The 11919-nt window shown below is 43.8% G+C and overlaps 1 long non-coding RNA gene across 1 annotated transcript; it reads right to left on the bottom strand.

Moving 5' to 3' along the window:
* Positions 1-478: 478 nt before the first annotated feature.
* Positions 479-6144, bottom strand: LOC118627258. The gene is made up of 3 exons (XR_004959039.1): positions 5929-6144; positions 676-707; positions 479-529 (listed from the first exon to the last, which is right to left on the bottom strand). It is a non-coding gene; the product is annotated as an uncharacterized LOC118627258 (long non-coding RNA).
* Positions 6145-11919: the final 5775 nt, after the last annotated feature.

Raw genomic sequence — 11919 nt, 5'->3', positions numbered from 1 at the left:
TTGGATGGCGGAGGCAGGGAATGGAGAAGTTGATGAGAAACTGAGAGGGTGCAATGAACACCAAGCTCAGTTTATTTATCCTGCAGTGTCTGCCTCTGCCTTTCCTGGACTCCTGACCCACAGGGAGGGATCCCGCTGGTGGCTCACTCTTCCTGTTATTTTGATTCTTTTGTTGGATGCCTTTGATGGAAGTAGATATGGAAACCCAGATTGCCAGAGCACAGATGCAGTTTAAGAATCAGCTAGCCCTACTCTCTTGTATAGGTGAAAACACTGAGGCCCAGGGACAGGGAATGCGTTGTCCCATGTCCCCATGCTGGGACTAGATCCTTAGGTTCCTGACTTACCACATCTTCCCTCTAAGAACAACAACGACAAAAATATGCTGAGCTTTCACAGACAGTGAGATATACCTGAAAGAGCACAGTTATAGAACTGGGTCAACCTGGATTTGGGTCCCCACTTGCCAGTTCTTTGCTGTGTAATCTTGGACCAGCTTCTTAACCTCTCTGAGCTTCATTTTCTCCACCTGTAAGATGGAGATAAAACCACTCACTTTGCAGTGGGCTGTGAGAACGAATGTGGAGCCTCCGGGACAGTGTCTATTCAGAAAACACGATCTAAGCCCCATTCTCCACTTCCGTTGCCTTTTCCAGCCCCTGTCTCAGCACCTACCTTTTGTCTGTTCCTGAGAGTTTGGCACGAATCTGCCAAAAAAAAAAAAAATGTGTTTCTTTGGAATCATATCACATAAACACAATATTGAGAAATGACTATACTTTCCCTAAGCTTGATTTGGGGGTTCTTATCCCTAAGATGCAAACAGTGACTAAACTCTGGCTCCTAAACCAGCACCTCCCTCCCCCATTGATGACTCTGAATGTATTTCAGGAAGTTTCATGTGAAAATAATATTGAAACCAGAAGCAAAAGGAATTGGACAAGCTTCTACAGGAAGCATAATATAAAAGCCAGTTTTGAGAAAGGTGGAAGCTAAAAAAAAAATAAAAAAAAAAAGAACTAGCTATCAGAGGGAGGGTTTTGTTTTTCTATTAAAATGATTTTTGATGGCACACAGTTACTGTCCTTTGTTCCTGGACTTTGAGAGTCTGACAAATAGCAGTCTTATTTGGAATATCGATGGTTACTCCTGAGGCTTTATGCAGAGTAGAAAGGATTGTTCTGAACAGTTTCTCATGGACAAGTGGAGGCTGTGCTCTTGCTATAAATGATTCAGCCAGAGAAACAATATATAAACAGGACCGCCTGCCTGGAAAGCCGATGGGAGGACGGGGTATTTCAGAGCAGCGTTCGCTCCCATGCCAGCTCATGGTAAAAGCTAGCACTCGAAATAGCAGGAGTGCTACGAAATGAAGGCTTCAGAAAAGTTAATATCATAGTTAATATCAAAGAAGGTATTTCTTAAATCTCTGACTGAAACCAGTTCCTTTCTCAGGGTGAGGATGTATCAGCAGGTTGATTGGATCTTAAGTTATGTCCTGTCAGTGTGATGCGAAGGAACAGGGCTCAGGAAGCTGTTGGAGCTGAGCAGGGTAAGGCAAGAGAAACACTCTCCGTGCAAAATTTAAGGAGGCATCTACTCTCAGAGTCATACAACTGCAGAGCCAACACTTGCACAGCCCTGAGAGTGAGTGCCTCCTTAAATTTTGTTCCCTGGATGCTTCTCTTGACTCACCCTAGTCCAGGCTGGGGAACTGAGGTAGAATCAGGACTCCAGCACCTATTGGTGGTGTAACCTCGGAGAATCAGTTGGAATCAGACAGTCTATAACAGAAAAAGTCCCAAACAAGAGTGGCTTTAACAGAGAGGAGTTTATTTCTCTATTATATAAAATTCTAAAACAATAGAGGCCAAGGCAAACATGATGTCTCTACTCCATAAAGTCATCAGAACCTTGTTCTGCCTTTCTTGAGGTTTAGTTCTCCTGATCCAAAATGGCAACATCTAAGGTCCAGGATAGAGGCGTTGTGTGCCAGGTGGCGGGATGGAGGAAGGTACCTGGACTATGTGAACGTATTACTGAGTTTTTAAATGAATAAAATTATAATTTCAAAAATATAGATCAGACTAAAAAAAAAATAGTACAAAAATAAAATCTGTTTTTTAGATTGTTAAATTACCTGTAACTATTATTTCTATCAATCCCATTCCAAAGCCCCAATTTAAGCATCATGTTATGACCTGTGAGCTGCAGTCTTACTCCCCACAATTGAAAATGTTTCTGGGAGGAAACAGTCTTATAAATCCTCCTGAAATGTTCTTCAAGCCACAGCTCTGGGAATGGGAGAATTATCCAGAGAGGGGAGGTAGACATCTGTGGTTTTACCTGCCTGGCATCCATTCCTCATTCTGGTAGTCACACTCCAATTTTGCTATTTGGAACTACCAGGTCCTATTGATTATGGATGTGAAAAAATTGTGAATCAGACTGTGCGTGTGAAGTGGTAGAAATATAACTCAAGCCAGGATAATATCTTCCCTCTCTCCCAGGATTTGTCTCTTCAGCAGAGAGAAAAGGCATAGAAATATGATTGGAGACTATTCACGCAAACAGAGGCATGCATTTCAGACGAAGTCGCTCGGTTGCCCTGGCTCTGTTCCTTCTGGAGCCGGACTCTTCAGCTTTCCTTTAAATCTTGTTCATGATGTCCCCTATTCTTCTAGAAAAACTCTGTTAGTTAGAGTCCATTACTGTTGCTAGCAATCAACAAGTCTGGCCCAAGTAGGTATTCATTTTTCTGCCTAAAGATTTGGAACTTTACAGGGTGGCCTCCTGCCTTATTAACTCAACCTGTTTCTTCTCCAGCATTTCCCTTGTTCCTGAGCCAACACTAAAGTGGTTAATGAAGAATCTCACTCTTCTCTTGGGTGGGACTTATAATTAAGTCGTTCCTCTCAGATCTGGGTTTTAGTGACAAATAGGCCTAGTTTTGTTCTCCAGACTGAGGCCAACAAGGTGGTGAGTGAGTTGTATGTAGGGTACCAGAAAGAAAGCCCCAAAGATTAGCCTGAGGAATTACCTAAAAGGCACCATTCCAATAGGGAAGAGGTCAATGTGCCATGTAGATTTCACAAAACAATTTGTGAACAATTTGGATCCCTAGTACTAAAAACTACGTCTGGCCATAGTGAGTAGTCATAAATATATGCTAAGGGAAGGAATAAAGAAGCCCTGGCTGGTTTGGCTCAGCGGTTGGAGCATCAGCCTGTGGTCCAGAGAGACCCGGGTTTGGTTCCCGCTAAGGGCACCTACCTCAGTTGCGGCTTGTCCCCGGCCCTGGTTGGGTCGTGCGGGAGGCAGGGAGGCAGCCACTCAATGTGTCCCTTTTGTGTTGATGTTTCTCTCTCTCTCTCTCTTCCTGTCTCTCCCTCCCACTCTATCTGAACAAAAAATGAAAAAATGTCCTCGGGTGAGGATAAAAAAAAGAAGCAGCAGCAGTAGCATTAAGGAGGGCTGAAATTTGTAGTGGCAGAAGCCAAGTGAAGGGGTGAGGTGACCTCACAGAGATAGAAAGAGAGGTCAGTGAGCAAGAAAGTCCTTATGTGCAGTTGAGAGTACAGAGGCCAGATTCTAAGGCGCCAACCAAAGTAGTCACTGTGATGTTTTCTGATGTTTCCATGTTTTTCTTTAAGTTCTTCTCTCTGCTAATTACATCTATTAATCAGAGTCAACCCAGAAACACCACATTTGGCCTCTTCACTCCTATCCCCCCAGCTCGCTAATGGTTTGGCTCAGGCCACCAGAATGACATTCTGCCTTGGTCCCTCCTCTTGAGTGTTGTTTCCCTTGTCCTAATCTCTAACCCAGACTGGGGTTCTTGAACCCTGCCTTGCTGTGCCAAGTCTTCACCAGAACAAGAGACTTGCTCCCTTTTCTCGACAGGTCCCAGGTCCCTGATAAACTGCCACCAAGATCATGCTTCCTAAATGATGACCTGCCTAATAAAACAGTAATGACAATATCAAACATTTACTGGACATGGACAATGGTCGGCTTTTGTAAAGTGCTCACTACAACCACATAAACTGAATAAGTATTGCTATTTTGGCACAGACCTCTAGTTGCTTACCCAACATTCATTTTTTCACTCACAAATGTTAAAGACTACATTTCCCAGACTTCCTTGCACCTGGAAGTGGCCAAAGAAATATAAATGGAACTGCTTCTGAAAAAGCTCTTTCATGTTGGTAGGGTGCCTTTTTTTCCTCCCTACCTTTCCCTTTTTCATATTAGCTGGAACGCGGACATGACACCCGAAGGGCACCTTGTAACCATGAAGTGACTTTAGGATGAAAGCTACATGCAAACAGTGGTGGAGCAGAACCAAGAAGGAGCCTACGCTCTTGATGACTGTGGAGCTGCCATTCCACCGCTCCTCAGATTTTTTTTTTACAACAGAGGACATAAATTTCTAACTCTTTAAAACCCTTGTTGCCCTGGCCGGTTTGGCTCAGCGGTTGGAGCGTGGGCCTACGGACGAGAGAGTCCCAGATTCAGTTCCTACTAGGGGCACATACCAAAAAAAAATAAAGCCCTTGTTATTTGTCTGTTCAATTTTATGCAACAGAATCTAATCCTGTTTGATTTCATTATTTTAATTATTACCCCATGGGGCAGACATAGTCAGCGTGCCCCAAATATCTACATGCTCCTCCACAAGTCTCAGTCTCCCTTGCAGTTGGGCTGGGCTATGTATCTAATTCAGACCGATGGGCTCTACACGGAAATGGTATGTGTCACTTCTGCACTGTGCCTTCTCCAGCTCTCCCTCCCCTGCTGCAGTACCATTGGAAGCCACATGATGAGATGCTAGTGTCACAAGACAGAAGGAAATGGGTTCTTTGAGTCATTAGATATAGATGAGCTCCACTAACCTGCTTTTGGGTGAGCGAGAAATTAACTTTTGTTTTGCCACGTCACTGAGATTTCAGAGTTTGTTACCACAGCATGGGTTAACCTATGCTGACTAATGCACCCATTTTATAAATGAAGAAATCGAGTCTTTCAGTAAGTAACTTGCCTCAAAGAGACTATTTAGTGACTAAGTCTATCTGATTCATGATAGCTAAGCTCTAGGGTCTCCACCTTCTTCTTAGTACTGGCCACCACTGGCATCCCTGACTCTGTTGGCTCCCTGTCATTTTTTTCCATCCAGATTGTTCCTCCTCTCTCTCTGCATTTCTTTCACCTGCAGAGACTAAAATGCCACATGCCCAAGTCTTTGGTTGGACACTAAAATCTTAGAATTACATCTAATATTTTAATTCTGTCTTGGAATTTATTTTGAGTCTTGGCTGGTTGAGTTGGCCAATACTAAAAATGGCTGCTCAGCATCTGGCTCCTATTTGGTCTTTGGCTAAAACAAAAAATTCAGAATTAATTTTCATCACTGGGTTTGTAGTATTTTCTGTTTTCTTTCCTGAGCACAATGAAGTTAAAAAGTGAGATGTGGCCATAATGCTGTATCTGAATCACTCGGCTTGGTGGGTTGGAACGACTTGCTCATAAGAAAAACTCGTGTATTCAACAGATGTCACGTTCCAGGGGCCCTGATAGATTCTGGGTATGCAAAGAGAATTTTATAGCACAGCCTTTACTTTAAAGGAATACCCTGTCTAACAACCTGTATAAATAAATAAAATGCAAACTAGTGTGATGAGCCCAAAGAGAATCAGTGTGTATCAGACACAGTGGTGACACAAATAAGAAAGTTGTTTTTCCCACTGAAGTGGCTCCCATTCCCACATGAATGAGTTTTAGTGCCGTGGTTGGAGGAGCTATTCAAAGACTGCTGAATATTGAATGTTGTACTAAGCATTTTGTCTCAACTATTCTTCCCTCCTTTACAACTATTACATTGATTCCAAGGATGACACAACTATCGCTCAGTGAAGGAAAGAGACTTACCCACGGCCACACATGTAGGATTTTAACTCAGTTCTGTCCAACTCCAGAACTTCAAAATTTCCCCAGTATACCAGGCTTGTCCCTCTAGTAAGGGAGATGGGTTTATTCCGACAACGTAAGCCTCCATCTTATCCACTGAATTTTCTGAGCCAAACCCTTGGCAGCTCTGTCGCAGCGTGGGCTTCTTGGAAATTCGGTGCTGGTTCTCAAGGCATCCCTACCTGCTGAGCCTTATTCTTCATTCTGAAATCAGAGCTGCCCTGTAAACAGCATCTGGCGCTCACTTCCTGGCCTCCGGCTGGTGGAGCAAGAACATTTCCAGCGCATATGCTTCCCTATTTTGTAAAAAAAAAAAAAAAAAAAAAAAAAAAAGTGTTTATACTTGGTCCCCTCTGAAGGCGGACGACGCCCATACTTTTGTCCCAGCTGAATTTGTTGGCTGAGCTTTTTCTAATCCCTTACACCCTGAGAAGCAGGGAGCATCGCGTCTGCCCTCTAGCGCCATCTAGCGGCAGTATTCAACTCTGACTGCGCCCTCTGGAGAGAAGCTGTGATGTACTTATTCAGTAATTAACTGCCACTTCATTAGCCGATTGTTTTCTTCTTCATGGACTAGAAGGTGACTAATTAGAAAAGAAAGTAGATAGCAAATATATTATCTTATTTTAAAGAGACCAGCGTCTCCTCTCACTTTTCTCACCCCACCAGTTGTGACATTCTTTCATCTTCAATTCTTTCTTCCCTCTACAAATATTTATTTGGTTATTATATAGAGATCAGGGCATGGGGCACACAGCCGCACACCTGAGCAAACAGAGGGGATGAAAGATTTGCTAGCATAATGAAAAACATTAGTTTTGAGCTCATTACTGTGATTCCACAATGGGCACCAAATCTCACTTAAGACCCACGGAGGACGTCTTCAAAGGGACGCTGTTCCAGGTCTGTGCCTGGAGAGCATGAAGCCTCTCTGAGCCTTTGAAAACGAATAACCCTCGTTTGGAGACCCAGACCTGTCAGATCAAAACCAGGCCTGGCCTCCAGACCTTGAAACAAGTCGCAACAGTGAACCTTACTCATCCATTTTCAAAATACGGCCTGTTCTCTTTACAAAACCGAGCAAAGCCTCTCAGATTGGCACTGGCTGCAATATTTGATATATTAGGGAGAATCCTGACTCCTTCCAGGTTTCTGCTGGTCTGTTTTAAATCCAAATAGCTTGGCTGAGAGTGGTTTTTAGTTTTTTCTTTTCTTCTTCTTCTTTTTTTTTTCATTTGAAATGGAATTCAAAACAGCAGGGGCATAAAGCCCAGATATGGGTGGGAGAGAAAATAGAAAGGTCCCTGGAGTTTCCAGTTCACCTTCCACATTAAGGAAATGGAATCAGCTTTCATTTTAAACCTACTATGTGCCACAGTACCATGCGGGGAAGGAAATATTGCCGAGCATTGGACTTTTACCAGATTTCTCATGCTTTTGTTTTTCTTCAGAGTCAGGATGACAGAATGATCAGGAGCCCAACTTTAGAGCTAAATCCTGCTCATGTCTGTTACAGTTGTGAGGCCTTAGCCATTTTCACTCTGAGTCTCAGTGTCCTCGCCTGGGAACAGGCCTGTGATAGTTGCCTGATACGACTATTGTGAGACTGAAACAAGGTAGCGTAGAAGGCATTAACCACCCTCTGGGCCTATCACAAGAGCTTCATCAACAGTTAATGTCCTGATCAGTCTCTTGAAGCAGGAATCAGAGCTTGGGTCCTAAGAACAAAGTGTGTCACCTTTAGAACAAGCTCAGGTTTTCTTTCCTCACTGTCACGTAAGCTCAGATTGTTGAAGACGTGAAGGTGGGGGGACTATATTCAGAAATACTGCATTAAACTGTACACCATCTGAATCCACCTGTTCTGTGGCCTCCTGCTTCCCCATCCCCTTCCCCAGGTTGAACCAAGCGTTCTAACCACACTGGTCTTCTCTGGTCGTCTGGCTACTTCTAACATAAGCTCTTGCCCAAGACAGGAATGCTTTCCCTGTCCGCTCCCATATGCCTGACTAATTCCTCCAGACTCAGTTGAAAGGTCAGTCAGTGCCTTGGGGAGGCCTTTCCTAACGACCAGACTGAACCAAGCCCCTCCCAGCTCCCCTTCCCACACTGAATACTCTGGGAGAGCTTTCAAAGTATCTGCAGTGATCCTGCTTTGAAACACTTTTGCAAAGTGTTGGGCTATATAACTTGTGGTAATCTGTTTAATAATCTGTTTAGTGTCTCTTTTCCTTACCTGACAATAAGTGGGCAGGATCTTCTTTCATTTTGCCCATGAATAGTTGAGGCTTGACTGATGAACCCCGAGTCTTACTTGCCTTAGTCCCTAAGGTCCTTTCTCCCTGGAATGCCATCACCTATTTTTCTGTCAAACTTCCACTCATCCCTTTTAAGATACAATTCCAAATCAGGTCCTTAGTGAAGTCATTGCTGAACTCCCTTATGTGGGGTACTCGTTCCCAAGGTAATTGTATTAATTGTCATGGCAATTAATATATTGAATGCCACAACTTTTGATAGTAGGATCAAATGTTTTACATAGCTTCTCACCTCCTGTGCTTAAGGGGATGCCTGACAAAGAGGAGGCATTCAATAAACATGATGTGAATGAATAGAGTAACACCGCCTTCTGAGAGTGATAATCAATCAATCCCATCTTACTAATTTAAGGTGGAAAGATGGTAAGACTATTTATGCCAAGAATTGGTCACCATATTTCTTCCTAGGAATGCCTTAAATTGCACAGTAGATACTCAACCTTTCTTGGTATTTCATACTTGCAACATGGGATGTACTTCTTATGCTAATAAACAGTTCTAGGAATTTGCAGAGATCTTTCTCACATCTTTGGCTCCAGGCATGAAAATCTTTGATTTTGTGTGCTGGGGAAAAAAAGAATACTTCATTGTAATTTGGATTCTCCTGCTCAGGATTTAGTCATGATAACAGTCTATTTCATTTTCTTTTCCACTTCTACTAATTCAACAGTTGAATTGTGGAAATGCTGATGCAGATCCTGATACAAATGCAGTTCAGCGAGGAGGTAAGTGGAGAAAGTCACAGACCAGAGTGTGTGTACTCGGGCTTCTTAACATTTCAAAGTCTTGTCTGGAGAATCTTCATCCCTCTATTTTAATTGGCCTAGATGAGTCCTTTTTTTTTTTTTTTTTTTTTATAGTATACATCATAATAGCAAGTAGTATTAATAAATAACTATTTTACAGAGTATTTTTACATATGTCATATTGTTTAAAACAACCCTCCATTTAGAGAAGTATGCTTTTCCATCTAGAGAAGTATGTTTTTTTTATTATTATTAATTTATTTTTGTTACAGATGTTTCTCCTTTTTTTCCCATTGACACCCTCCTCCCCATCCCCCCACCCCATCCCCGGCTTTGTTGTTCGTGTCCGTTGGTTATGCGTACATGCATATAAGTTCTGTGGTTTATCTCTTCCCTCCCCACCCCCACCCCCTGGAGAAGTATGTTCTTGATTATTTATACCTGGAGCCCCAACCTGTTAGAAGAGATCGAAGAGTGGATCATGACTTCAGCCTGGGTTTTTGAAGGGTAGAATATGCCCCTCTATTCTGCCTTGTAAAATTTGATACAAATAAAAATAATCACCAAAGAGATGGACTCTTGTCTATAGTATTTATTTTCTTTTGACCTCTGGTATCTACTTCATCATTGATCCTTATTTTTCTTTGAAGATCACCTCCTTTCTCACTCTCTTCTCTGGCCATGTACTGTGATAGGACTCCAAAACCCTGGCTTTAGAGGTGGGCAGATGACCTGTATATCCCACACCATCCTCCAGCCACGTGATTGGCTCAGGGATGGATATGAGACCCAAGCAGATCAGTGAAACACCATCCTGGGAAGATGTGAGTAATTGCTGAAGTGATGAATCCTATTTCTTCCTAAGGATGAGAGGAGCTGCTGGACACAATCACATGGAGACTGAGGATGATGCTAACTCTTCCCAAAGCAAGCTGAGTGATGGAGAGAAATCAAAGCCTAATGATACCATTTGAGCCCGGCATACAACTCTTCCTTATCCTCCCCTCCCCTCCTACTAGAGCTACCTCTACGGATGGTTTTTCAGTTACATATTTCAATAAAATTCCTTTTTGACCTACACTGAATTTTTTGTCATTGGCAACCATGAATTCTAACTGATCCATCAATGATTTTCCAGCACTAAGCTAAGTCCTATTACATATATTAGCATATTTAATCCTTGTATCAACCCTATGGGATAGGTATTGTTATCTCCATATCTTAGCTAATGAAACTGAGGCTTAGAGAAATAAAGTATCTTCCCACTCACAGCCTGGAGATGTTGGAGTTGGGCATCAGAGTTCAGGTCTCAGCCACTGTCCTCTTCCTGAACATGGGAACATGGCTGGAGAGTGGTAGCATGTTCCTTCTCAGGATTCCATATCCTCTCAGGCATTGTGCATTTCTTCTCTACCCTCCCTAATCCTCCTAACCCATTCCTTCACTGTGCTATCCTCCTCCTCTTCTCCCCTCCCCTCTCACACCTGGACTTGGAAACTCCAGGAAGAGAAACATTCACCCCTCCACCAGCAAGCTCTGGGAGTCCAGGGCTAGTCATTGCCCCGCGTAACTGGGGGCTGGCTGCGATGACCCCTGCAGAGCCCTTCTGGTGGCTTTGCCATGGAAGTCACTCTCCTTGTCTGAGTAGGAGGGCTTGCTTCTTCCTTTCCTGGCCCTGAGCCGTTCTCAGAGGCTTCTTTCACAGCACCCAGGGCAACCAGGCTGATAGGCACCCTGCTTGGATCAGGCATTGCACTGCCTGGGCATTTGTGTGCAGCTGGCTCTGTTTGAAATCCTGCCTCTCTCTGACTTCACTTCCTGAATGTGCTGACAGGCTTCTGAGCCAAGCCAAACAGGTTCCCAATGCCCTGCCTGCAGAGCGTTCCCCTGCGAGTGCAGCTGGGGAAACAAAACTTTTCTCCAGCCCTCGGAGAGGACCAGCCAGCCCTTAAGTGACCAAGAAGCAGGCCCTGTGAGACCTCGTTGAATCTTAATGGGAAATATTTTCATTTCAGCCCAGGGTTTTGTGTGTGTGTGTGTGTACTCACTGACTCACTGGCTTGGCGGGGGTTGAGGGGGATTCCTGAGCATTTCTTCTTAAATTAACAAGTCTACAGTGAAAAATAGTAAATTATTGCTTGCCTGCTCTTTGCAAGGGCTTTACATATATAATCCTGAAAACCTTCTGAGACCCATGGTCAGCCTCATTTTTGCAAAAGGAAGAATTGAGGCTTAGCAATATTAAAGGACTTGCTCCATGCTCCCCAGCTATGAGTTGCAGAGCCAGATTTAACGTGCCCGGGCACTTGGCTCCCAAATCCATGCACTTCATTTTTGTCATAATACCTTGATTCTCTCCTGTAACTCATAATATCTCAATTCTTTGTGTGGTCAGAAGGGTAGCAAGGAACAATGGAAAGGGCTGAGGCTCTGGAGTCTTCCCAGTTCTGTGAAGTTCAGCGGGTTAGTTTTCTTCTCAGAATCTCAGTTTCCTCCTAGGCAATCTGAAATGATAAGAGCGCCTGTGGCAGGGAGGTTGTGAGGGTCAACTGAGATATAAATTCACGTGGCAGCCTGGCCGGTGTGGCTCAGTGGTGGAGCGTTGACCTATGCACCATGAGGTCGCCTGTTTGTTTTTTGTTGTTGTTTTTTTATCCTCACCCGAGGACATTTTTCCATTTTTTGTACAGATAGAGTGGGAGGGAGAGAGAGGAAGAGAGAGAGAGAGAGAAACTTTGATGTGAAAGGGACACATCGAGTGGCTGCCACCCGCACGACCAACCAGGGTCAGGGACAAACTGCAACCGAGGTACGCGCCCTTAGCGGGAACCGAACCCGGGTCTCTCTGGACCGCAGGCCAACGCTCTAACCGCTGAGCCAAACTGGCC

This window comes from Molossus molossus, unplaced genomic scaffold, assembly GCF_014108415.1.
Source record: "Molossus molossus isolate mMolMol1 unplaced genomic scaffold, mMolMol1.p scaffold_m16_p_12, whole genome shotgun sequence".
NCBI lineage: Eukaryota > Metazoa > Chordata > Mammalia > Chiroptera > Molossidae > Molossus > Molossus molossus.
This window is presented reverse-complemented; position numbering and strand designations above follow the sequence as displayed.